Genomic DNA, 24,324 nt, shown 5'->3' with positions numbered 1-24,324 from the left:
CCCTTGCCTCTGCCATATGACCAGTGGGTCAAGGAGGGTATCGCCGACTCAGAGACAGACACTGTACCTCGTTTTGTACCATTCAGTGACGCACGCATAAGAGGCACAGTTTCAGACCAAGAGAGTGACAATATTCTGCAGGAAGCTGTGCCACCATCAAGTCGACTGGACACCACTGAGCCTGAACTTTTGTTTCAAGACCAAACAGCACCTGGCCGTCTCCGCTATAATTTGAGACCAAGGCCCATGGACAAATAAAGATTTCCTCATTATTTCCCTTTTGACATTTTTTGCTCTCCCATCTGAAGGACTTTCTTGATTTTTGTTTTTTGAACCACCATCCGGGTTCTGCCGCAGGGTCGCGGTGCCAAGACTTTGGGGTACAGGCCGAAGACGCTAGGTCGACGGTTCTGGTTAGTCTAGGGCGTTTCCCTGGACTGACAGGCGTGCCCCTTAGCAGAAGAAACTCATCCACCGCGAGCGGCCCGAGTAGAGGATGGAGTTTTTTAAGATGGAGAGACCGATTGAGGAAATGAACTTTAACGCAAGGATGTGTAGAATTGTAAAAAGTAAATGTTTTGTCTTTTTGTGCCTTTTTACACTGTTTAGCATAATAATGTTTATTGTAGGATTTGTGTTTTTCTCCGCTCAAAAGCCCATTGCACCCACTCAACAGCCTATATCTCCTTCTACTGCCTCCTCTCACTCTTTTCACCCTTTGCCTGAGCACGAACAGACCAGACGATCAGAGTTCGTAAATAACTCGTTTATCCAGCTCTTGCACCAGCACCAACTGGTAATGAATACGACCAATTGCTGGGTGTGTGGGTTAATGCCCCATACCATTAACAAAGGTATTCCCTACCTGGTGCTGCCGTACAGTTACAATGGATCGTCATGGGCATTCCTAACCATGTTTCTCTATGCTCTAGATACATACTCCCCTCGCCAACCGCGTTCCATCAGACCTATCACCAATAATAAGGCTTTGATGAAAGGAGTTGCCGATATGAGTAGGGATATCAATGCATACTCATCTATTCCCAAAGAAGAGTTGAGACCTTATGTAGGATGGAACGCGACGGGGTATAGTATTAGTCTGGGTGAAAGACAGCGAAAAATCTCATCTCCAATCTGGGTCGTACCCCACATGGGTCGGTTCTGCTTACAGGGTAATGGTCAGAATCCTAGAGCTCAACTGGGAAGGAGTGACTGTACTGAAACGTACACTTTCCCGTCACAGTTTTCCCCTGCGTTTTTGGCTGCTAAGGGCACATATTTCATCTGTCATGACCGAGCATATACATGGCTGCCCCCTGATTTCTCGGGCACATGTTATATTGCGAACTTGCTACCGCCGACATTTACTGCTGCCTCTGACTATCACAAGACCAGAGTTGTGAGAGGTGTGATTAGTAAGGAGGACACTGCCGGTCAGGAAGCAGGAGACTTCTTCTTGGGTTTCCTGCCGTTTTGGGGACCTATGGTCAATAGTAGGAACCTGAGACAGCTGACTCGTGTGGTTGAATCCACTGTCAATGTAACGGCTGGTGCCCTTAGTAATCTGACAGCTGAGCTCCAAGCGAATCGCCTTATGACTCTGCAGAACCGCATGGTTCTAGACGTTATTCTTGCAGACCGCGGTGGGGTATGCAAGGTCATCCAATCCAGTTGCTGCATTTTCATACCAGATAATGCTCCAACAGTGTATCAAGCCATCTCCAAACTCCATAAAATATCTGAAGCCATACACGTGGATAAGGGAGATTGGTCACTGGTGGGGTGGTTCTGGGAATTGATATCTGCCTGGGGTTGGAAAGTTCTGATGGTCATTAGAATGATCTTAGCCATTCTTTTCCTGTTCTGTCTGTGTATACAGTGTGCTCCCGCGATATGTGGTCTCTGTACTACCTTATGTGTAAGGAAACCTGTATCGAGGGACGAGCTAAGTAATAGGATGATGCTACAGCAACATCTCCATGACTTCGTGAACATTGACCTAGACTCGGATTAAGATGAGTATAGTGATTGCCTATGTAAGGGCAAAAGGAGGGTCTGTCGTACTTTAATATTCGGGACCGCGTAGGGGACAGGGCCCTACCCCTGTCTATCTTGGTATTAGCGAACCGCAAATGGTAAATGCGGCATGTACGAGTGCTTTATATATCGTTCTAGCTATGAATGCACTGTGTACACGTGATTCAGCTTCACTATGCGGGTTCCATTTTGGAAGCAGTGGCCATCTTGTCATTGCCCTCACATAGGCTATGATGGAGTTAATACGGGCCTCACAGTACATGGGCTTTCCCTCTGACTTCTCTGTGACCTGGGCAGCTGGCTCTGCTGCCCCGGGTCAAACCGGTCTCACGAGCTCCCCTTCCTCCGTCCACCTGTGATTAGCATCAGGGCTTGACCCGTCATAAAACCCTTTCATTCTACACAAACCTCCGGCTAATCTCTTCTACACCTGCTTGTTCCTGCTTTATGACTTGTTTCCCAAAACAGGAGATGCTCATGTTTATTGGGGGGTCTATTTACTTCAAACGTGGGATCTGAATCTTACTGTGTAAATCATTGTGGGCTGGCCGAACTGGAATGTGGGATGGTCATCATGACTCTGCCTTTTCGTTTGTAATGTATACCCTTATATGACCATATCGTAAACCAAGGAATGTGTGCCTGGAGCATGATATTTTGTACTTAAGGAGAAGTCCGTTCCTATGATTTGCAGCAGTCTCCTGAGAACATACACGCTGTTGTACTTCTAGGATACCTGTCATTGGTCTGCAGCCAATAAACGAATCTTTGACTTCACCCAGAAGACTCTGTGTTTCTGTAGGTCCGAAACAGGGTGAACCCAGAAGTCATAGGGTGTGTGCCCCTGCACCGCTGGGTCTAAAATACCCAGTACTTCAAAACCTCAACTGCACTGTTGTGCCCAATGATCTTAAAGTTGGCATAAATTTCCCCAGTTCCCACTGTCTGTCCTGCGTGATTCTTGAGGGATCTGACCTTATCCGAAATGCCAGTCCCCTTTCGTAAAACTGCCAGCTTTCAAGGCTTCCGATAACACACGCTCTTTTAGAGGGTAGGTTTTAAAATTGACCAAAATTCTCCGGGGATTTTTCCTATTTGGGTTTTTTGTAAAAGGGTCTCTATGAATTCTCTGAATGTCCGATTCCAGCTCCTCAAGGTCCATGGTGGAAATAAACTCTTTTAATAGTTTTATAATAAAAGTTTTGATGTCATCCCCCTCTGAGCCTTCTGGAGTATTGATAATCTTGATGTTGTTTCGTCTTGCATTATTTTCTAGGGTCTCAAGTTTGTCTACTATGCCTTTTTCTCCATCTTTTAATGACTCTATCTTTGTATGATTCGACTCGACTTGTTTATTCCAGACTTCTATTGAGGCTTCCATTACACAGATTCTTTCGGTGATTGCTGTCATTTTGACTTCAAAGGATTCGCATGACTCTTGTATTTTGGCCTGATTCGTCTCTGAGATGGCGAACTTGCTCCTGATTTCCAAGGATAAGGCATCTAACATTTGTACCAGGTTTAGCTGATTAGGGGTGGTTGAAACTGATGGGATTCCTGGGGAGACTAGGGTGGAGTTAGAAGTGTCAGAGCCAGGAACGGAATCCATACCATTTTCATCTAATACCTGAAACCTATTAGCAGTTGTAACGTTAGCATATGCCACCTCATCCACTACAGGATTGTTCTTTATAGCATCCATTTCCACATCCATTTCAGCCTCTGATAGCTTTGAAACCTTAGTTGGAGATATCTTACCCTTGCCCTTACCTACAGATAACTGAGGTGCGTCCAATGTTAAGGCAGCAGTTTGTTCTGTTTTTTCTTGCACTTCGAAAAAGGATCTTAAGGATGGCGTTATCTATAGTAATGGAGTCTCTTTCAACTGTCGTGTTGAAGTGACGGAAGAGTATTGTAAAATGAGGGGCTGGTTCCCCCTTGACTTCTTACTTAGCTTTTTAATAGAAGGTTTTCCAGCAATAAAGACAGAGGAAGGGATAATAGAAGAAGCTTCCAGATGACCCAAAGGGTTAAATGTTTTATTGCGCAAAGTGTATCTAGTTGGGTGTTCTGAGGTTATGACCTTCTCTTCAGCTGTAGCTTGTATGTGTGGGCCCACAATGGGCTCGGAAGACTCAGGGGGGTAGAGTGGCCAGAGCCACACCTTTTGTCTATTTGATTAAGTTCCAGGGCTGGAGTCTTTAGTTTTGTTTTCTTTTTTCTCCTCTGGGACTGATTCGAGCGGGAGATAGCATTGCAATCCCCTCTATTTGAGTCTTTAACTCGTCTGGGGCTCATAAGCTGAACCAAGCCAGAAAGCCAGTTAATTAGATTACAAAAAGGCTGGGGGTAATCAGTAGGGAAACCAGTAGGGAAAAAAAGTCCTTGAGGTGCTCCTGTGACCTTTTGTTATTGTAGCAAAGAATGGGCGTCTTGGAACAAAAAAAATCTTACTAGTGTTATTAGAGGAACTCTCAACCCTACCCACACAGCTGACAACGTAAAGAGTAGTGGTCACTTTGCAGGAGCTAATCCTACCTGGTGTCACACGGAGCGAAATCCTCGATGAGGCGCGCCTATCGAGGCGGATCCCAATTGCAACCTGAAGCAGCCGACCTCCGCCGTATTGTGCCGAGGAGCGCCCGTTCGGTCCGGCCAGATCCAGTCCTGTGCTTGAGGTCAGCCCACAAGCCGACCAGCCTAGTCCGACGGCGAGAGGCAGCAGGAACACCGCCCCCGCTCTCACACGAACAACCGAAAAATGCTGGAAAATGCAGGAAATGGGGCCGAGGACATACCGCCAAGGGCAGAGGGAGCCCAGTGGGGAAAAAGCCATGGGAAAGCACGAAAAGGAAAGCCCTGCAAAACCGCAATCGTCCGTAAGTTAAGCGCAATGCCGATTATGTTGAAAGCGCATTAAATCTTAAAACAAAGCCCAGGAGACATTAGATCGGTGCCGGGAGTAGAGAGGAGCTCACGGCAAAGACTAGCCCGCCGCCATGTTCCCTCAGTCTCAGTTGGGGCTATGGGAAGAGTGCGTAAATAACATGGGCATTTCAACTTCCTAGAAAAATAAAAGTCCAATGATTATGAAATAAGTGAGTTTATGGGATGATGGTTTATTCAGAAATCGAGGGTTTGATTTTATCCTTGCCAATTCCTAAGAGTCCTGTGGTCGGCGACTCTAGGAACCCTTGAGGTGGAAAGAGATCTACAGGGCTGTGTGTCCCCTCTACTGGGTCCAGGAGGGTTCCATGGTATTGCTTCAAGACCACTCACTTTCTTTCTTGAATGAGGACGAAAAACAAACAACAAAAAAAACGAACCTTGATCTTTGCCAGGCTACTGATTTCAAAGGAGCCTGTAAACAGTTGACATGCAATCTGGACTCCTCTAGAGACCATGTACCTCCAGTTGAGATTGGTCCACAACAGGTGCTTCAACCCATTCGAATTTCTTTGATTCTCACATAAGATTGTAGGCTGATGCGAAGATAGTCTTGTTCCAGGTGTCTAAATAGTTTATCTACCCCATAAGCTCTACTTGAGACTCCTGGTCTAGTGAGATTGTATTGGAAATAGAGAGACCTCTCTGTAAATGGTGAATGTCTAACCTTTGAAGTGGCCAATAATGAAGAGGGCCTGGAAAGATGGCCTTTTTTAAGAAGAGAGGATACCTACAATTCTCACTAGAGAACTGAGGGGGATTAAGAACACCAAAAGTCTGAAGAATCTTGGATTTTATTGTTTTTACCTTTGCCAAGGGAAGATGGAGGTTGGCAGTGGATGAGTTTATCAGGAAACCCAAAACATATATCTGTTGTGTTGGTGTTAGCAATGATTTTACAGTGTTGATCAGAAAACCCAGGTCTGACAAAAGGGAGCATGCTATATGAACTTGAGTCTGTAAGGAAAGAAGGCATTGGCTCATCAAAATAATATTGTTCAAATAGATAATCAGTCTGACACCGAGGACTCTGAGAAAGGCTTAGAATGGTTTCATGAGTTTGGTAAAGCCCCCATGGTCCTGAAAAAAGTCCGAAAGGAAGAGATGATAAATGAAAAGATTGACCCAACCATTGAAGCTGGAGATACTTCCTGTAATCCAATTAGATGGGTACTGCGAGGTAGGCATACTGTAAAACCAAACGAACCATCCAGTCATGCTGGAGTAAGGAATCTCTGAGATGAATATTGGTTTCCATTTTGAAGTGGCGATATACAACAAAATAGTTGAACTGTCTGAGATTGATGACTGGCCTCGTTTTCTTGTTTTTCTTCTGAATTAGGAAGAGGAAACTGAAGAAACTAGAAGGATCAGCAAGAAATAGAGTTTTTGGCTGTTTATACAATAAGGTTTACATTTCTAGGGATATGAGGTTGGACATTTAGGAAGAAAAATGTGGAGGGCAAGGAAATACAGTTTGGAAAGGCTTGGAGTAGAGCTCCATAACATAACCTTGGATGGTGTTTAACACCCATGGATCTGATGTTATTGAACGCCACGTTGGTAAAAACAACACCGAGAATGGCCCCCTACAGAAGGAGGGCCGGAAGAGAAGCACACCTGTTTGGGAATTGTATCTGTAACCTTTGTTTCCACAACCATGTAAGCCTTGCCCTCTCTGGGGTATAATTGAGGCATGGAGTCCTGGTAGGATAAGTTGAAGGAGCCTCTGGAACCTTGGTTACTGTAGTTATGGCTGGTAAAGTGGTTCGTGTCTGTACCAGCCCTGGTGAAAACACGTTGCAAGAAAACTTTTCTCAGTGACTGCTGAGCTTTGTCGACTGATGCAAAGGTCAACACATATTTACTAAGTTCTAAAAAGGATCTTTGAACAAGAGACCCTCTGCCTTTATGCCGGGAGCTATAGAAGACAGGTTGACCATTTTAGGATCAAGTTTCACAACAGCCCTCTCCTTCGTCAAGGGTCAAAGTGAATGAAGTTTGCATTGCCAAGTAAGCAAAAGGTCTGTTATACCAAAGAGAGAAATCGTCAGGGTCAATAAGAGAATTGTCCAGCCTTTCAGATTCCACCAAATAAAAAAATCCGGGCCAGGAGGCCAGCGATATTTACCCTCTTCCATGCTCATGACGTCTTCCGGCCGTCATGAGTCACAGTAGACGTGTGCTCATGACGGCCGGAAGCCGTCCGAATGTTGCCGCTCTGCCCACGTGTGATTATTCCCCACCTGTGCGGGAGAATTAATTAGTGGGCGAGGTTCGGACGGCTCCCGGCCGTCATGAGCACACGCCCACTGTGATTTATGACGGCCGGGAGCCGTCATGAGCACCGCGGCGTTGTGCCCAACTCCACCCCCCCTCGCACAGCGGCAAAATTCGTGCCGTGGGGAAGGGGCTAATAATTTATCTTGGCAGGTGGACCAGGCTTTGACTACCCCTCTGAGTGCGTCTTTCCCAAACTTCTAAAATAAAGTTATTACAGAGGGACCTATAGCAAGGGTTGCAGTAATCTTGGATGGAAGGGAAGGGTGGACTTGAGTTTGGCTCTTGTTTGCTTGTCCAGAGGCATGCGCAGCCTAGAAGCCACGTATTCCCCACGTGATCAGCAGGAAAACACTCAGTAAAATTATGGTGCTGGATAAGAGTGGGTGCGAACATAGGAACACCCTCTAAGTCCATAACCAGTTTGGCCTTGAAGGGGTAATGAGAGAGAGAGGTCATCTTTTGTTTCTTAGGAGGAGGGGAGGCGAAAGGGTCCACGTCCCCAACTCCATCCTTGTCATGATCTGAATGCAAGTCACCCATATCGTCATCAGTATCAGGGATATGAGAAATGACGATAGGAGACAAAACATGCTTTAATTTACATTTACATTTGGAGGAAGACGATTTTAAATTAGCATTATGTTTATTCTGTTTAGTCCCCTCCGGAGCAGGAAACCTGGAGGTACCACGTCCTCTGTCGTGTGTGTGAGGAAACCTCACCAGTCAATAGTGCAGCATTATTTGTCGTTTTGGCTTTAACACCAACCACAGGGGGAAACCCCGTTGCCTTGCACTTTCTGCTTTCCCCCACAGAATGGGCCAGAATCGTCGTTGACATCAAGTTAAGCAGAGAATTTTCGATATTTTTTGGTGACTTTCTCCATAGTGGCTGCAACAGCCTGCTCCACTGAGGCTTGTATACATTCACTCAAATTGACCTTGAAGGCATCGTCCTCATCATTATTTACATGTAAAATGGGAGACCTATCTATCTCCATAGGTAAAACAAAAGGGCAAAAATATAGGGAGAAAAAATATATCTGACAAACAGGTAAGGAAGTGAGGAGAAAACCAGGCCCCTCCTATAGGCGTACCACTAATGTCAGAAAGAGCTGAGGGAAGGAAGGAGGCGGGAACAAAGGCCGTGCCCCTAAAGGAAATCAAATGTTCGATACATGTCGAAGTATCGAGGGAAGAACACCACTGCTCCGGCCCATTTTAGTATCTAGCAATTATCTACTAGAACCCACTCTGGTCAGATGGAACTTTTTACTTGCCCAATAGCGTGGAGGGAAAAACACAATTATCAAAATTACTGTCCACAATTTGCCATAATCAAGGACTCGAGACTTAATCGCTTGGCTCTCTGGTTTTTATTATCAGCATAAAGATTTGCAGATACAAAGTCCTCAATACGAGGCACAACAAGTACATAGGCACTAACACAAAAGCTACTCTACGAAGAATCCGCATACGGCTAAAAATAACTAAAAGCACAATCTCTAAAAGCATGAGGTAGAAAACCACCAAGCAAATGTCGATACTAGGGACACTGAACCATACCATCTCTGTCCCTACTCTGCACTAGATGACATCCCTACTTAGCAATCCCTTGAGACCCTCATCGAGTAAAAGGTGTCAGAGTGAAACTTCATAAGAAGTCTTCACTTAGAGAGCTTGGTCTAAGTTGCCCCCTCTATCTCTTCGCCTAGCCTTCCTCTGCTCTGGGCTGCTCTGAACTGCCTCCACCCTCGGGGCGCTGTCCCTAATACAGAACCCCAAATCCCAGAACACGCCCTTTGCGCCTCCTCTTCTGCGGGGTCGTCTTTCAGTAAATTTCCACAGAGCGCTGTCCAGTTCCATCGTCCATCGCTTGGCCTTGAGTCCCAGACGCCATCCGCACTAGGAGTTACGATTGGCACATTCCAATACACTCCCATGTCTGGCTTTTACTACATAAGTCAATTTGTGAACAAAGAGCTTCTCTACTAACGAGCAACTGTCCTTGCACCTGGGGTGAGATCATGCAAAGCAGACATTCTTCACATCTTTTAAGTTGCAATTTACTACAGCCTAAAACCTCTACTGGAATAAATCCTTTTTGGCCTATTGCCCTTGGCTAACATAAGAAAATACCAGGCCTTTCGCCTCAACGATATATGCGAATTCTGGCCACTACTTCGGTTACACAAGCAGGTTTAAATCACAGTATTGACATTTACGTCTTCCTTTCATGTGTGGTCAAACTAAACAGTCTACAGACACGAATTCTAATCTACACGTTTTAACATCACATTGTTCAAAAAAGGACTAAGCTCTATGCATTGCTTCAATATATACATAAGATGCTTGTACATAGCTAACACTTCTATTAAAATCGATATAGGTTATACAATTCGTAATACATTGCACACAAAATACCTGAGTACACATTTGATTATATGCGGGTGCCAACTAACAGTGAATATAACGCACCCCTACAATTTTCAAACTTTTAAGCGCTACAGCAGTTCCCCCCTTTGATGACATCCGTCATCACACCATTACATTTCCCTTCTTTAGGACTGATTTAAACCGCGCTAGTCATAACTTTGCCATGTCGAACTCCCTCCAGTCTCTTAAGACTCTCATATTGCTGCTCCTGGAGCTTCGCCATTCTTTTCTCATTTGCTCTAAGAGCTCTTTCAACCTTGCCTCCTTGATACCACCTCCATGCTTTCACGCATCCCCACAAACAAATCACGCAAACTACAGCAATGATAATTGGCTTCAACACTGATCCCAGAAATCCTCTTCCCAGATTCGCAAACCAAGTTCCCACTCTTCCAAATCCTAATCCAATCTTCTCCCACACATTCTCCTCCGTCAAATCCATAATCTCCTTGTGAATAGTCGTGATGTTGTCTATGTACTTCCCTATCTCCTTCGTGTTGTCTGGAATATATGTGCAGCATTCCTGAACCTTCAATAATTTACAGACTCCGCCTTCTTTGGCTAATAACACGTCTAAAGCAAGGCGATTCTGCATAACCATATTCCGTATCGACAACATCTCTCCAGCCACCAACAACAAGGACCTCGCCGTATTCATAGACAACTCATCAACTACAGTCGCCAACCTCCTGATCTTCACATCATTCAACACCACACCCATACTAGGTATCATTGCTCCATATATGTCCCCAATCACTGCACCGGCGTTCGTAGCCCTACGTTTCCTAGACTGTCGCTTCGTCTCTAACAACTCCAAGTCCTCGGTGTGATAAATCTTCGGGAATATAATAGCCAAATAGCATATGCCATACCAATTCGCAGGTAGCCTGACATAAGCATTCTTCCCACATACATAATATACTGTCGGAATTACCTCTACTGGACCTTGCATAAAATTCTTAGCAGAAGCTTCCACTGTGAAGGTCTGAGAACAAGTGCTATGTCCTACTGCGACCTTATCCGTATCGGATTGAGGCCGTCCAATACATAAATTCCCTCTCTGTACCTCATCTAACGCTATTGGTCCATAACTTCCCTTGGATCTGTGAGCCCTCTCCTCGTCTGTCCAATCTACTGGACTATCTCCGGTGTGTCGTGTCTGGGTCAACCTTCTGTATCTGTCCTCTACCTGATCTATGAATTTCTTCTCTATCTCAGATAACGCACATGTCAGGTTATTCCTGTGAGCATGCGCCGTATCCAACTTCATAGTCGGTCTAAAATACTTCAGGAGTCTGTCCTCTTTCTTATTAGAATCATATTTGTTCAAATGCTTGATTGCTGGGACCTCAGGAAGTACTGTGTCAAAATTTGAAAAGAAATACTCGAACTGTCTCCTGTCATAAAATAAACTGAGCAATAAACTACAAGAAATTCCATAGGTCAATGGGAGATGATGATACTTGATACCCTCATCCACTGAAGCAGGCAACTGCATGCACACATAGCAATCCTTCACATCCATCGCATCAACATACTCATACAGCAACCTTGCATACGCGTTAAGCTTGAAATCACCCTTGGACAAATCCATGTGGAGTCTGCGATCATCCCTCAACCTCGATATTTCCTGTTCTCTAATACTGACACCACTCTGCCCTGGGGTAATAGGTGTGGGTGCTCCCTGAACCTTCCCCTCTTGCCTGTGAGCCACCAGGTATGAACTTATCACTACCGCAAATATGGTGACTATCACAACTCCTACCAATGTGCCTATTATCAATTTAGCCCTACGATGTGGGTTTGCAGGATCTGCCATCTTCGGAATATACTCAGTGTCCAATACAGTCTCTGAAAGGGTAAGTCTCTTTCTCATTAATGTCTCTTTCGTGCACTTAGGCAAACCTCCCTAACTTTTCTTCGTTCTATAACGGAAAAATCCCTAATTTTGTTCTTCTTCCGCTCGGATCTAGGTTATCTTCTTCTCTGCTTGCAACCTTCTCAAATCAATCTAACATGAGCGCTGGTCCCAACAGCTCCAAGACTCCCTGCAATATTTCGAGCTTAAGAATGATCAGTTCTTGTGGGTCTGGCACAGTCGTGAACGTCGGGAACTCCAAATTGTCCAAGATCATACCTCGAATGACACTCAGGAAGGGTGGACTCGGAATATGAATTGTCAGAATTCCTTCGATCTCCAATCCCGGAACTTTTAACAACACTTCCACTCTCTGGAGCGGGACACTGTTGACCAATGTCATCGACCTCAATCTTCCCGTGCTCGGTAACCCTGGCATCAGTCACTTGATATGCCCACTCTGGTGAAGCGTACTTCCGACTTGGCACTCGAGTTCTCTTGGACCTTCTCACACCACCTTGAGGATTCTCCTCGTCGCCTGATTCTTCTTCTGGTTCCTCCGAAACTGGTGCAAGGTCTGTGTCCGGAGCCAACCTCAGGTCTACCCGGTTCTGTCTTGCGGGCCAAACCCTTTCTGCTTCGGCAACACCTCCGGTCTTCCCTTCGATACCCTGTGCACTGACCTCCTCTTCTTCGGCAGAACTTGATTCGGTACTATCCACTGCACCTCTTGCTCTTTCGCCGGTTTCTGGGTCAGTACTTCTTTCACGTCCTCCCCCAACTCGATTCAGTGCACCATCAGCCGCTTCAGCAACCCTTACAGCTTGACTGGCCCTCTCAGGAGGCTCGGTCGGCCCACCGGGATCTTTGTTCTCGAGAGGGGCTGTATCTTCCAAGGGTGCTGGAACTCTACGGGTATGGGAAGCATGCACCCAGTTCGGTAAACCTCCACACTTGACAGCTGTGTTCGTGACAAGGATCACTTGGAAAGGGCCGCGCCACCTAGCATCCAAACAACTCTTCTCACGTGCTTTCGGACTAGGACCCAATCGCCTGGGTCCAAGTCGTGGCACCTGTCACTCGCAGCTGGAACCGTTGCTGTCTGCACCTGCTGAGACACAGAACGGACCACGTCAGCAAGGCCTTTACAATAGTCCAGGATCATATCATCAGTGATATTTATCAAAGCAGTAGCAGGTATTGCAGGCAAACGCATCGCTCTTCCCATGAGGATTTCATGGGGTGACAACCCAGTCCTTCTATCAGGCACACTTCGGAGGCTCATAAGGACCAAAGGTAATGCGTCAGGCCATTTCAGAGACGTAGACGAACACACTTTCGCCATCCGAGCCTTCAGAGTTCCATTCACCTGCTCCACTATCCCTGAAGCTTCTGGTCTATAGCTACAGTGTAACTTCTGATCTATATTCAAAGCAGCACAAAGCAACTTCATAACTTCGCTGTGGAAATGAGTTCCTCTGTCCGATTCAAAGGACGTCGGGAACCCGTACCTTGGAATGAGTTCCCGCAATAATAGTTTCGCTACTGTGAGTGTGTCACATCTGCGTGTAGGGTATGCCTCCACCCACCTGGAAAAGACACATACTATCACTAATATGTACCTCAACCCATTACACTTCGGCATTTCAACAAAATCGAGCTGCATCCTATTGAAAGGTCCACCTGACCTCCCTATGTGACTCAACGTCACAGCAGTTCTCTTCCCTACATTCATCTGTTGACAGGTGACACACCTCTGGCACACGGTTTCAGCCACTGCCCGAAACTTCGGGTTATACCAAGTCTGACGAAACACTCTCATCATTGCATCCCTACCAAGATGTACAGCACCATGTATCAACCTCGCCATGGGATTCAACAAACTTTCCGGCAACACTGCTCGTCCATCATTCGAAACCCATATATCCACATCTCCCTTCTCACATCCCGCTCGTATCCAGCTGTCTCGTTCCTGATCCGAGACCCCTTCCTGAAGCTGTTTCAGTTCCTCCCATGAGTCTGCCATTGCTAACATCTGACCATACACCCTCTCCTCCCCAGTTTCCTCCATGTAGGTCTCAGTGAAGTTGCATCCCTGTTCTGCACAAAATCGGGCTACTTCATCAGCATAGTTGTTTCCCAACGAAACAAAATCATTTCCCTTTGTGTGTGCAGCACATTTAACAACAGCAATTTCATCAGGACCTTGCAATGCTTTTAACAGTTTCCCTACATGTTCACCATTTCTTATAGGGGAACCTGAAGACGTCATAAACCCTCTCTGGGACCATAGCTGTCCGAAGTCATGAACCACACCAAACCCATACTGGCTGTCCGTGTAAATAGTTACACGGATCTTTTCCGCTGCCAAACAGGCACGCGTCAGAGCAATGAGCTCAGCCACCTGCGCGGAGTGTACTCCTTCTAAACAAGCGGCTTCAACCACACCCGTAATGGTGCATACAGCAAATGCTGCTCTCAATCGACCGACACTGTCTCTTAAACATGAACCGTCCACAAAGAAAATCTCATCTGACACTGGGAGTGGTTCATCGACAATGTCAGGTCTCGGTTTGGTGCATAGTTCCGTAACGTCGAGACAATCATGGTCCTCACAATCTTCATTCTCATCTATAATTGGAACAGGTAACAATGTAGCAGGATTTAAAACAGCACACCTCTTCAATGTCACATTATCGGCTGCAAGGATAACTTGCTCATAACGAGTCAGCCTATTATTCGTGAGGTGCTGCGTTTTAGTCCTAGTCATCAACAGTTCAACAGAATGTGGCACATGTACAGTAAGAGGATGACCCATCACAATGCTCTCACATCTCTCGATGCTGACACCCGTTGCCGCAACGGATCTGAGACATCCGGGCAACGCAGAAGCTACTGGATCTAAAGTAGCTGAGAAATAGGCAACTGGTCTACGGACACCTCCATGATTCTGGGTTAACACTGCTAATGCGCAACCTTCTCTTTCGCAGCAGAACAATGCAAATGCCTTGTTGTAATCCGGCATTCCCAACGCAGGAGCGCTACATAAGGCTTCTCTCAGCCTCAGAAATGATTTCAAACAATCGTCGTCCCATGGTACCGGATCACTTACATCCTTTCGCGTCAGCCGCTGTAAAGGCTTCGCTTCAAAGGAAAAGTTTGGGATCCATTGGCGGCAATAACCCACCATTCCCAAAAACATTCTAACTTCCCTCTGCGTTGAGGGAACTGGCATTCTCAGAATCGCATCAATGCGATCTGGAGACACTTTCCTTTTACCCTTTTCAATCCTGTGCCCCAAATACTGTACCTCAGGTAAACAGTATTGCAACTTGTTGGGGGACACCTTGTGACCATTTTCTCCCAGAAAGTTCAACAACGCAATGGTATCGACCCTGCAAGCGTCTTCTGTCTCTGACGCGACAAGCAGGTCGTCAATGTATTGCACCAAAACACAGTTTTTCGGCAACACAAGACCTTCAAGATTCTTCTTTAAGAGCTGATTAAAAATTGACGGGCTCTCCGTATACCCCTGTGGGATACGACACCATGTTAATATACGATTCTCTAGCCTAAATGCAAAAAGAAATCTACTCTCTTCATGTAGGGGAATCGAAAAGAATGCCTAACACAAGTCAATTACTGTGAACCATCCAGCTTCGCATGGGATCTGGAACAGTATCACAGATGGATTCGGTACCACTGGACAACATGGAACAACTATGTCGTTTATTTTCCGCAGGTCTTGCACTATCCTGAACTTCCCACTTGGTTTCTGCAGTCCCATAATGGGTGAATTACATGGACTACCCATGATCTCCACCAGTATTCCCTGCCTAATCATAGATTCAATCACAGGTTTAATCCCTGCAATTGTTTCAGGCGATAGTTTATACTGAGGTGTTCTCGGGAATTCCGCGTTCGGCTTAACCTGTATTTTCACTGGTTCCACCCCCCTGACTAAGCCGATCTCCTCTCCGCTTAGATCCCACACATCGGTCGATACAGACTCCCTCAAATCCTGTGGAAGCTCCTCCACTGTCAAAGCCGGGTACATTTCCACGCACACCCGCTGATTTGCAACCTTAAAGGTCGCGTCATCGTCTCTTGTCTGTACCTCTACTCCTTTCGGGGTACAGTAGATTGTGCAATTGAGCTTACACAACAAATCTCTTCCCAACAAACAAACAGGACTCGAGTCGCACACCACGAACTGATGTCGATCCCTAAAGTTCCCTATCCTAACTGGAATCGGTTCTGTCAAGGGGCTCACTAGCCTCTTGTTCGCCACTCCAACCACTTGTATGCTTTCCCCCGAAAGGGCTACCCCCGGAATTACTGCTGATCTTATAGTTGACCTGGTAGCCCCTGTATCTACCAAAAAGGTAGTAGGGTGTCCATCGAGTTCTGCTTCCACAAAGGGTCCTCTCTGATCTACCTCTAGAATAGCCCTAAGTATGCAATCATCATCCTGACCTAAACTTAACTGCGCCAGCAAATCTGCATCCCTCTCCTCTCCCACTTCGAACATGGGCATCTGCAAATAAGTCCGGGCTCCCTGCTGTATGTTCTGCATCCTGGGTGGCTGGGGAACCTGCACCTGCGAGACGCCGGTCCCCCCTTGCATCATTCTCGGTACAGTCACCGTCTGTACCTGTTCTGCCCCAGGGACCTGACCCATTCCTCCCTCCATCTGCGGCTGATTATAGGGGTTCAAGGGACACTCGCGCCTCCAATGTCCCACCTGGTGACACTGGTGACAAGCAATCGTCTTTTTCAAGATCGCTACATCTATGCCTGTCCTAGGGTCAACGGGCCTCGGCCTTCCCTGACCCTGCATATTCTGATTCCCTGTCTGATAGTTTCCCTGTCTCCGCACCACTGGACCCCCATTCGGCGGTCCCTGAGCAGCTTGCATCTGAATGAGCAATAGGTTATCCTTCATCTTCTTGTGCTTGGACTCAATCTCATCCGTGCAGTACCTGGCATACCGCAAGATCTCATCTACGGGCTTATTCTGCCAACAGATCAAATGCTGCTGTATCATGAGACTGACCTCGGGCTTCAAACCCAGCACGAACTTAGACACAAACTGTCCCATGTCCTTCGTTTCCAGCTCATCTAGGCCACTGTACTGCTTAAAAGCCTTCAAAAGTCTCTCATAAAATTCATGTACTGTCTCCTTTGGCTCCTGCACCGTCCTATCTATCTTCACCCAATCAATGTCTTGGGGTGAAACCTTCGATTTCAACCAGGTAATTACTTTATCGTACAGCCTCATCACTACGGGCGACGGACCATTTGTAATCATGTTCCTATCAGGCTCATAGTCCGGCCAATCAACAGCAATTTCACATGCGTTCCACAGATCCCCTGGAACCACAATATCGAATAAGGTGTTCAGGTCTATCCACAACACCTTCGAAATCTTAACAAAACGCTCAACTTGCTTGTACCACTCTGCAGGCTTCTCCCTGAGCCTGGGAAAATCATTCGTAAATGATGCCAAATCCCCCCTGCTCCATGGTACATGCACATATCCTCCATTCGCCACTTCCCTAAGGGGAAAGGTCTTAGCTAATAGCAACCCCTCTGCCGGAGTTCCTCCTTCCGCTCCCCTCGAGGTCTTTTTCTTTGACCATTTCTCTTCCCATTTATCAAGCGTCAACCATGGCCGCATGGCTAGGACCAGTTCTCTAGTATGTGACCTCAGTCCAACAACCCTCTTCTCCTCTAGCTCCCGCTCTGTATAATGCATCCTATGACTTCCTTGCAACGCTCTAGTCTTGGACAGATCCACACCATATTCCTTCGCCAATCCCCTCAATTTCTCGTGTGCCATTCGTGCTTTCCGCGTCACATCTTTCGCCACGAAAAACAGGTCATCTGGACTGTAGGATACTATCCTCTCAAGAGGTAGACTTCCATATATAATTTCATCTGCCTCTGCCTTAAGCCTTACTACGTCTATCATCCCTGCCTTCAAGGCTCCTTTCAACACCTGACAACTTGCTCCACGTCCCTCATCATATTCACATTCTGGCTCCTTCTCCCTCCTCTCTTCTGGTGTTTCTATGGGAGCAGAAGGGCTCTGAAAGCCAACTGGAGTTGTCCCCGCTTTGCCCATATTCCAGCTCATTTGCTTCTTTGGCGGTACCCATGACCTTAAATCTGATCTCGACTCCATCAGAGTCCTCAGCCTCTCCGATCTCTGGTCTTCCTCGCCCCTAGATGTGTCTGACACCGCTGCTAATGGTGTACTCCATTGTACAGGGCTTGGAGGTCGGGCCGTTGCCCCTTCCAACTCACTTTCCCCGCTTTCTCTCCTCGTTCTTTCTGCCACTCGTTCTGACCTCTCTCTTTCCTCTGATTCCGGACTGTATATTGACACAATCGGTCCAATGGTGACCGGTACCCTCAAGGCATCCGGTAACCTCATCTCTCTTTCAATCCTCCCACTAGCCTCAGACTGACCCTGTGAACTCGCGGTTTCAAACGAAACCAACCCTTCCACTCGGGTCTCAGGCTGGATTGTTACCCTCCTAGAGTCTCCCCTCTCACCCCACCTATCATCCGCTTCATCTGGATTATAAGGGGGTGGTCTCTCGTCTAGCAATCTTTGCAATACCCCATCATCGGAATCACTATCTTCCTCTTGTGCCTTCTCCTGTGCTTTCACATGGCGTATCCCCGTCGAATCTATTATTACGGGATACAGTTTTGCTTCCTCAATTGTCTGCACTCTCCATCTTTTCTCCGCTGCGTCCACTTGGCATCCTGAAATGCCCTAATCGACTTCCTCATCCTCTCCTGACTTCTTCCCTTTTCCTTATCATGCGCTGCTCTAATCCACGCATGTAATGCTTCGAACTGTGCTGGTCTTGGCAAGGATCTTAAGGACCCCATCACCGTCTTCAGTTGGTACAGCACTGCTAGTCTAAATGAGCCATACCTCGGGAAAGCTAGTTCCCCTTCGCCTTGTGTCATCTTGTGCCAATTCTCGATCCAAACTATAGTATGTAACCCCACATTCTGTGCCATGTAATGTGCCGGGGTATCCTCGGGAGGGGCTTCTTCTCCCCCACGAACAACCACATGCTTATCGCCTCTACACAACTCTTGCAAAGCCCTAAGGCACTTCATGATGAGCAAATTCGATCTCGCGCTCTATTTACTTCTTGTTCTCGAATCCTCCAATAACAGCGCGACTCACACCAACCGGCCTATCACAGCGCGACACTCTCTGACGTCACCTTCCTTCGTTCGCAGCAGTTCCCTTCTCCAAAACTCGTTTCACGCTTACTCACGTCCCATTCATACACTGAAATAACCAATTAAGTTACTTCTCTGGCTGTCCGTCCACAGCCTCTGACTGTTCGTCCACAGTCTCTCGACCTTGTTGACCTCGATTGGCGCCCGTCTGCCCCCGTCCGGCCAGACAAATCGCCTCTGATAGGTTACTAACACTCTGATCCGCACACTACAACCCACGACCAGCGTTAAGTTGCCATACACACACGCATTCGCTCCCCCTATCTCGGTCCAGGTGATCGATGGTACCTCACGATCTCCTTTGGGTGGTCAACAAAATCTATCTCAGGTGTCTTCTACACCACAATTCCCGGGCTGCGCGCGCTCACAGCCTGATCTCACAATCACACGACATACACAACAACTCCGCAAGACATCACACAACAAATCAACACCGCAATCTACAACATCTCATTATGTTCATACTCACTCCTGGAACTGCTGCTTTTCTGCCGCGCTGCTACTCGCCGTTGATGCTCATCTGCTGCCGTCTGCTGCTCGCCATCTGATGATTCAGCATCACTTATCGTCTCTTGGGCCTCAAGGGTCACTTATCCTTATCTAATCTTCCCTCGCTATCAGAAAGAAACCATCCTCGTTTGCTACCAACTGCTCCGGCCCATTTTAGTATCTAGCAATTATCTACTAGAACCCACTCTGGTCAGATGGAACTTTTTACTTGCCCAATAGCGTGGAGGGAAAAACACAATTATCAAAATTACTGTCCACAATTTGCCATAATCAAGGACTCGAGACTTAATCGCTTGGCTCTCTGGTTTTTATTATCAGCATAAAGATTTGCAGATACAAAGTCCTCAATACGAGGCACAACAAGTACATAGGCACTAACACAAAAGCTACTCTACGAAGAATCCGCATACGGCTAAAAATAACTAAAAGCACAATCTCTAAAAGCATGAGGTAGAAAACCACCAAGCAAATGTCGATACTAGGGACACTGAACCATACCATCTCTGTCCCTACTCTGCACTAGATGACATCCCTACTTAGCAATCCCTTGAGACCCTCATCGAGTAAAAGGTGTCAGAGTGAAACTTCATAAGAAGTCTTCACTTAGAGAGCTTGGTCTAAGTTGCCCCCTCTATCTCTTCGCCTAGCCTTCCTCTGCTCTGGGCTGCTCTGAACTGCCTCCACCCTCGGGGCGCTGTCCCTAATACAGAACCCCAAATCCCAGAACACGCCCTTTGCGCCTCCTCTTCTGCGGGGTCGTCTTTCAGTAAATTTCCACAGAGCGCTGTCCAGTTCCATCGTCCATCGCTTGGCCTTGAGTCCCAGACGCCATCCGCACTAGGAGTTACGATTGGCACATTCCAATACACTCCCATGTCTGGCTTTTACTACATAAGTCAATTTGTGAACAAAGAGCTTCTCTACTAACGAGCAACTGTCCTTGCACCTGGGGTGAGATCATGCAAAGCAGACATTCTTCACATCTTTTAAGTTGCAATTTACTACAGCCTAAAACCTCTACTGGAATAAATCCTTTTTGGCCTATTGCCCTTGGCTAACATAAGAAAATACCAGGCCTTTCGCCTCAACGATATATGCGAATTCTGGCCACTACTTCGGTTACACAAGCAGGTTTAAATCACAGTATTGACATTTACGTCTTCCTTTCATGTGTGGTCAAACTAAACAGTCTACAGACACGAATTCTAATCTACACGTTTTAACATCACATTGTTCAAAAAAGGACTAAGCTCTATGCATTGCTTCAATATATACATAAAATGCTTGTACATAGCTAACACTTCTATTAAAATCGATATAGGTTATACAATTCGTAATACATTGCACACAAAATACCTGAGTACACATTTGATTATATGCGGGTGCCAACTAACAGTGAATATAACGCACCCCTACAATTTTTCAAACTTTTAAGCGCTACAGCACCACTAAAAAAGCGCTTCGCCCAACGGAAGGGAAAAGGCCCAAATACCATTACATGGCAAGCGGAGAAAGGCGCTGCATGCACCGTTGACGCGTGTATCAGACTACAATTAAATGGCTACCCTGGTCCAAACCTTGTTGGTGCACGAAGAAAAAAGCACTTGTGGGCAATGCGGCAACGTGCCGACTGGGGCAAGCAACAAACTGCAACACTAACAAACGGCAACTGCAAAGGCCAATAAAGTAAGCACAAATTATCACAACAATGCTTGTAATAGCGAGAGAAGTAACATTCAAATACTTATCTTGGCTGCGAGCAGCAAGAAAATAGGGCTGTTCGCAGTCAAGCTAGGTTTTATAGGTGTTGCTAGGTTGCCATTGGCTGTTGAAGTGTACTGCATTCTTTATCCCATTGGCTGTGTTTCTTACGCCTTATAGGTTTTGTAGGTTTTTCTTATATATCTGGACTGCTGCTCTTGAAAATTAAGCAAGAATTGAAAGCATAATTTGAGCCTCTGGTTATGCAATAAAATAAAACTTTTCAAATGTATAAAAGCTTGTATATTATATGGAATATTATTTACTCTGGTCAAATATGTGTCTTGTAATTTGCAAATAAGCATAGGAATGTACACATTTTGTTGGCTGACTGTTGTAACAGATGTGGCAGGTATTAAAAAAATTAAAGCACCATTCATTTGTGCTCTTCACGTCGACTGCAAGTGAACAGGGCCACCAGTGGTCCGGTGGAAAGAGACGCTGCCAGTTGTTTTTTTCTCCTATATCTTAAAATCACTTCTGAGGTAAATAAGTGAAGTGTTTAGAGGCCGGTTCTACTCTGTCTCAAATCTGCCTCCCTGTTTTAGTGAAAATGTGAGCCTAAGTATTGCATGATTAGAGGTGTATCGACAAATTGCTCGCACTGGAAAAGCATGATGGAGTCGGAAGAAGGAATGCAGTCACAGCAATTGTGCGCGTGCATGTGCACAGCAGGGGCTGGGGGTAGAGGAAGAAGGGCGGTCTGACAAGCTAAAGCAGAACATCAGTGCAGATGTTACGCCTCTGTAGGTGAGTGTCTGCCGTGAATAAATTGGATTGAGTTGATTGAAACAAATCGTCTCTTGGCATTTACTACCCGCTGTTTGCTGATGCTGCCGTGAGAAGTCGGCTACGCTACAGCATCTTGAAGCTAAACGCTGTGGGATCTGTGTACCTGACCACAGGGACAGCAGTTCTGTGACTAATTGTAGATACCTGATTAATTGAATTCCACGCTCACGCCTAACTTCTTTTTATTTCCTAAACCCGATAAAATCCTGATTTGAAGTTTGCAAGTTTCGGCATATTTGATGACATGCCTAGCTATATAGTGTGCAATTCAGAATGATTGTTTTGTGTGCATTTTTTTCCACCTGTAACTTCATTTTTTAGTTTATTTTCTATATATTGTTTCTGTATAGTCCACGACTACTGACTGATGCTCAAATTGATCAGAACTCGAGAACTTTACTGAGGATCAACTACGTCAGAAGTTTGATGTATCAATGCTCTGCCTCCCACCCCTCAGGCCCTCTGTTGACAGTATGTTCCAGTTAGTACACATTGACATCCAAGACCAGTGCACGCAGATTTCTCATGGCTATCCGACTTTAGCAGTCATTCATTTGAATCATTTTATCTGTTTGTTTTCAAAGAGACTATAAAGCAAAGTTTGTTTTCTCTGAGTTACATTTGTAAAGCCGCTCTATGGGCCTCATTTATGAAAAGTGACGCATCACTGCAAGTAAACAACGATGCGTCACTTTTCATTGCTCCCTCCTTGCGACACCAATGATGTGTCATATTTACAATATGATGCATCATGTCACAAGGAGTTACAGATACATCAGTATTTCTAAAGTATCTGTAGGCGCAAAAATGACTCATTGCTGGAGTGTGTCACAAAAGTGACGCAACTCTAGCAATGGGTCATTACACATAGGCAAGTCCCATTTTAATGTGTCTGCGTCAGTCTTACTCCTGCCATGAGGCAGGCGTAAGATATTGATGCATTTGCGTCCTAGAAGTAGCCCCCCTGCATACATTAAACCTGGCACAGGTATAATGTGGCGCAGGGATTTACAAAGTGAAGCATGAATGAATGAATGAATGAAATTACATTTGTATAGCGCTTAGCTACCCTGAGGCCTCCTAGCGCTTGAGGAGCGGAGAGCCCTAATGTGGGCACATCTCACTATGGTGCTGAGAGAAAGAGGTGTGTTTTAAGCATTTTCCGAAAGATCAGTAGGTCAGGTTCACCTCGGAGCGTGTGCAGGGAGGGTATTCCATAGGTTTGAGGCATTCAAAGAAAAGGAGCGTCCGCCCCATCTAGATCTTCGGACTTTCAGAGGCTTGGCAAGGAAAGCAGAACTGGAGCGAAGAGTCCTGGAGGGTTGGTAGGGAGTGACCAAGGACTGTATAATGTGAGAGCCGTTTTTCCAGATAGCTTTGTGTGCTAAGCACATGGCTTTGAACTGGATCCTGGCTCGGATGGGCAGCCAGTGGAGATTCTTTAGGACAGGCTTTGCCGATTGTCTACGGGGAATCTGTAGTAGGTGGCGTGCTGCACAGTTCTGGATCACTTGAAGTCTGTGGAGAGTAGATTGAGGGGCACCCAGGTAAAGTGCGTTCCCATAATCCAAGCGGGACAGAATCAGTGCCTGAACCATGATTCTCCTAGCCTGAAAAGGGAGCAGGGGGAGAATTTTCCTGAGCATTCGCAGCAGGCCAAAGCAAGTGGCCGAGAGCTTAGTGGCCTGGTGGTTAAAGCAGAGGGAGCTGTCGAGCCATACGCCAAGGCTCTTAATCTGTTTTTTGGGAGTGGGCATAGGTCCAAGACAGGACGGCCAGCTGAGTGGCGGGGTGGGGGAAGAAATTTTGCCCAAGAACATGATTTCAGTCTTCTCCCCATTTAATTTGAGGTGAAAGCGGTCCATCCATTGGGCTACTGCCTCTAGGCAGGAACCTAGAGCGCAAGATGATCCCTCAGGGTGGTTTAGTGCCACCACCAATTGGGTATCATCTGCGTAGGTGATGATTTTGATGCCAAATGGAAGGACTATCTCAGCAAGTGGGGCCATGTAGGAATTAAAAAGAGTGGGGTTCAGGGATGAGCCCTGCGGGACTCCACAGCTGAGAGGCCATTGATTGGAAGTGGAGGTCCCCTCAAAAACTTGAAAGAATCGATCCTTTAAGAAGGACTGAATCCAAGTGGGCTCTGACCTGTGCACATTTCCAAGCCCGAGGCACTAACCTGGAGGTGATGGAGGAATTTAATATGTCTACAATGACTGGGCCAATAGTATTATAGACAAGTGAAAGGTATCGTGGAGGGGCAGGATCTATTGGAGAGCCAGACGTTACCCTGGCAAGGAGATTGTCCAGGGATTTAGCGTCAATTAAAGGGAATTCTTCTAGAGAGTTCTTTGTTTTGGCTCTAGTACTAGGACAAATATGATCCGGTGAAAAGGGAGAAAAAGGCTGACATATCAACTGAATTTTCT

The sequence above is a fragment of the Triturus cristatus genome, chromosome 6, assembly GCF_964204655.1.
Source record: "Triturus cristatus chromosome 6, aTriCri1.1, whole genome shotgun sequence".
NCBI classification, from domain to species: Eukaryota; Metazoa; Chordata; class Amphibia; order Caudata; family Salamandridae; genus Triturus; species Triturus cristatus.
The sequence above is the reverse complement of the archived record's forward strand: the minus strand, read 5'-3'. Positions refer to the sequence as shown.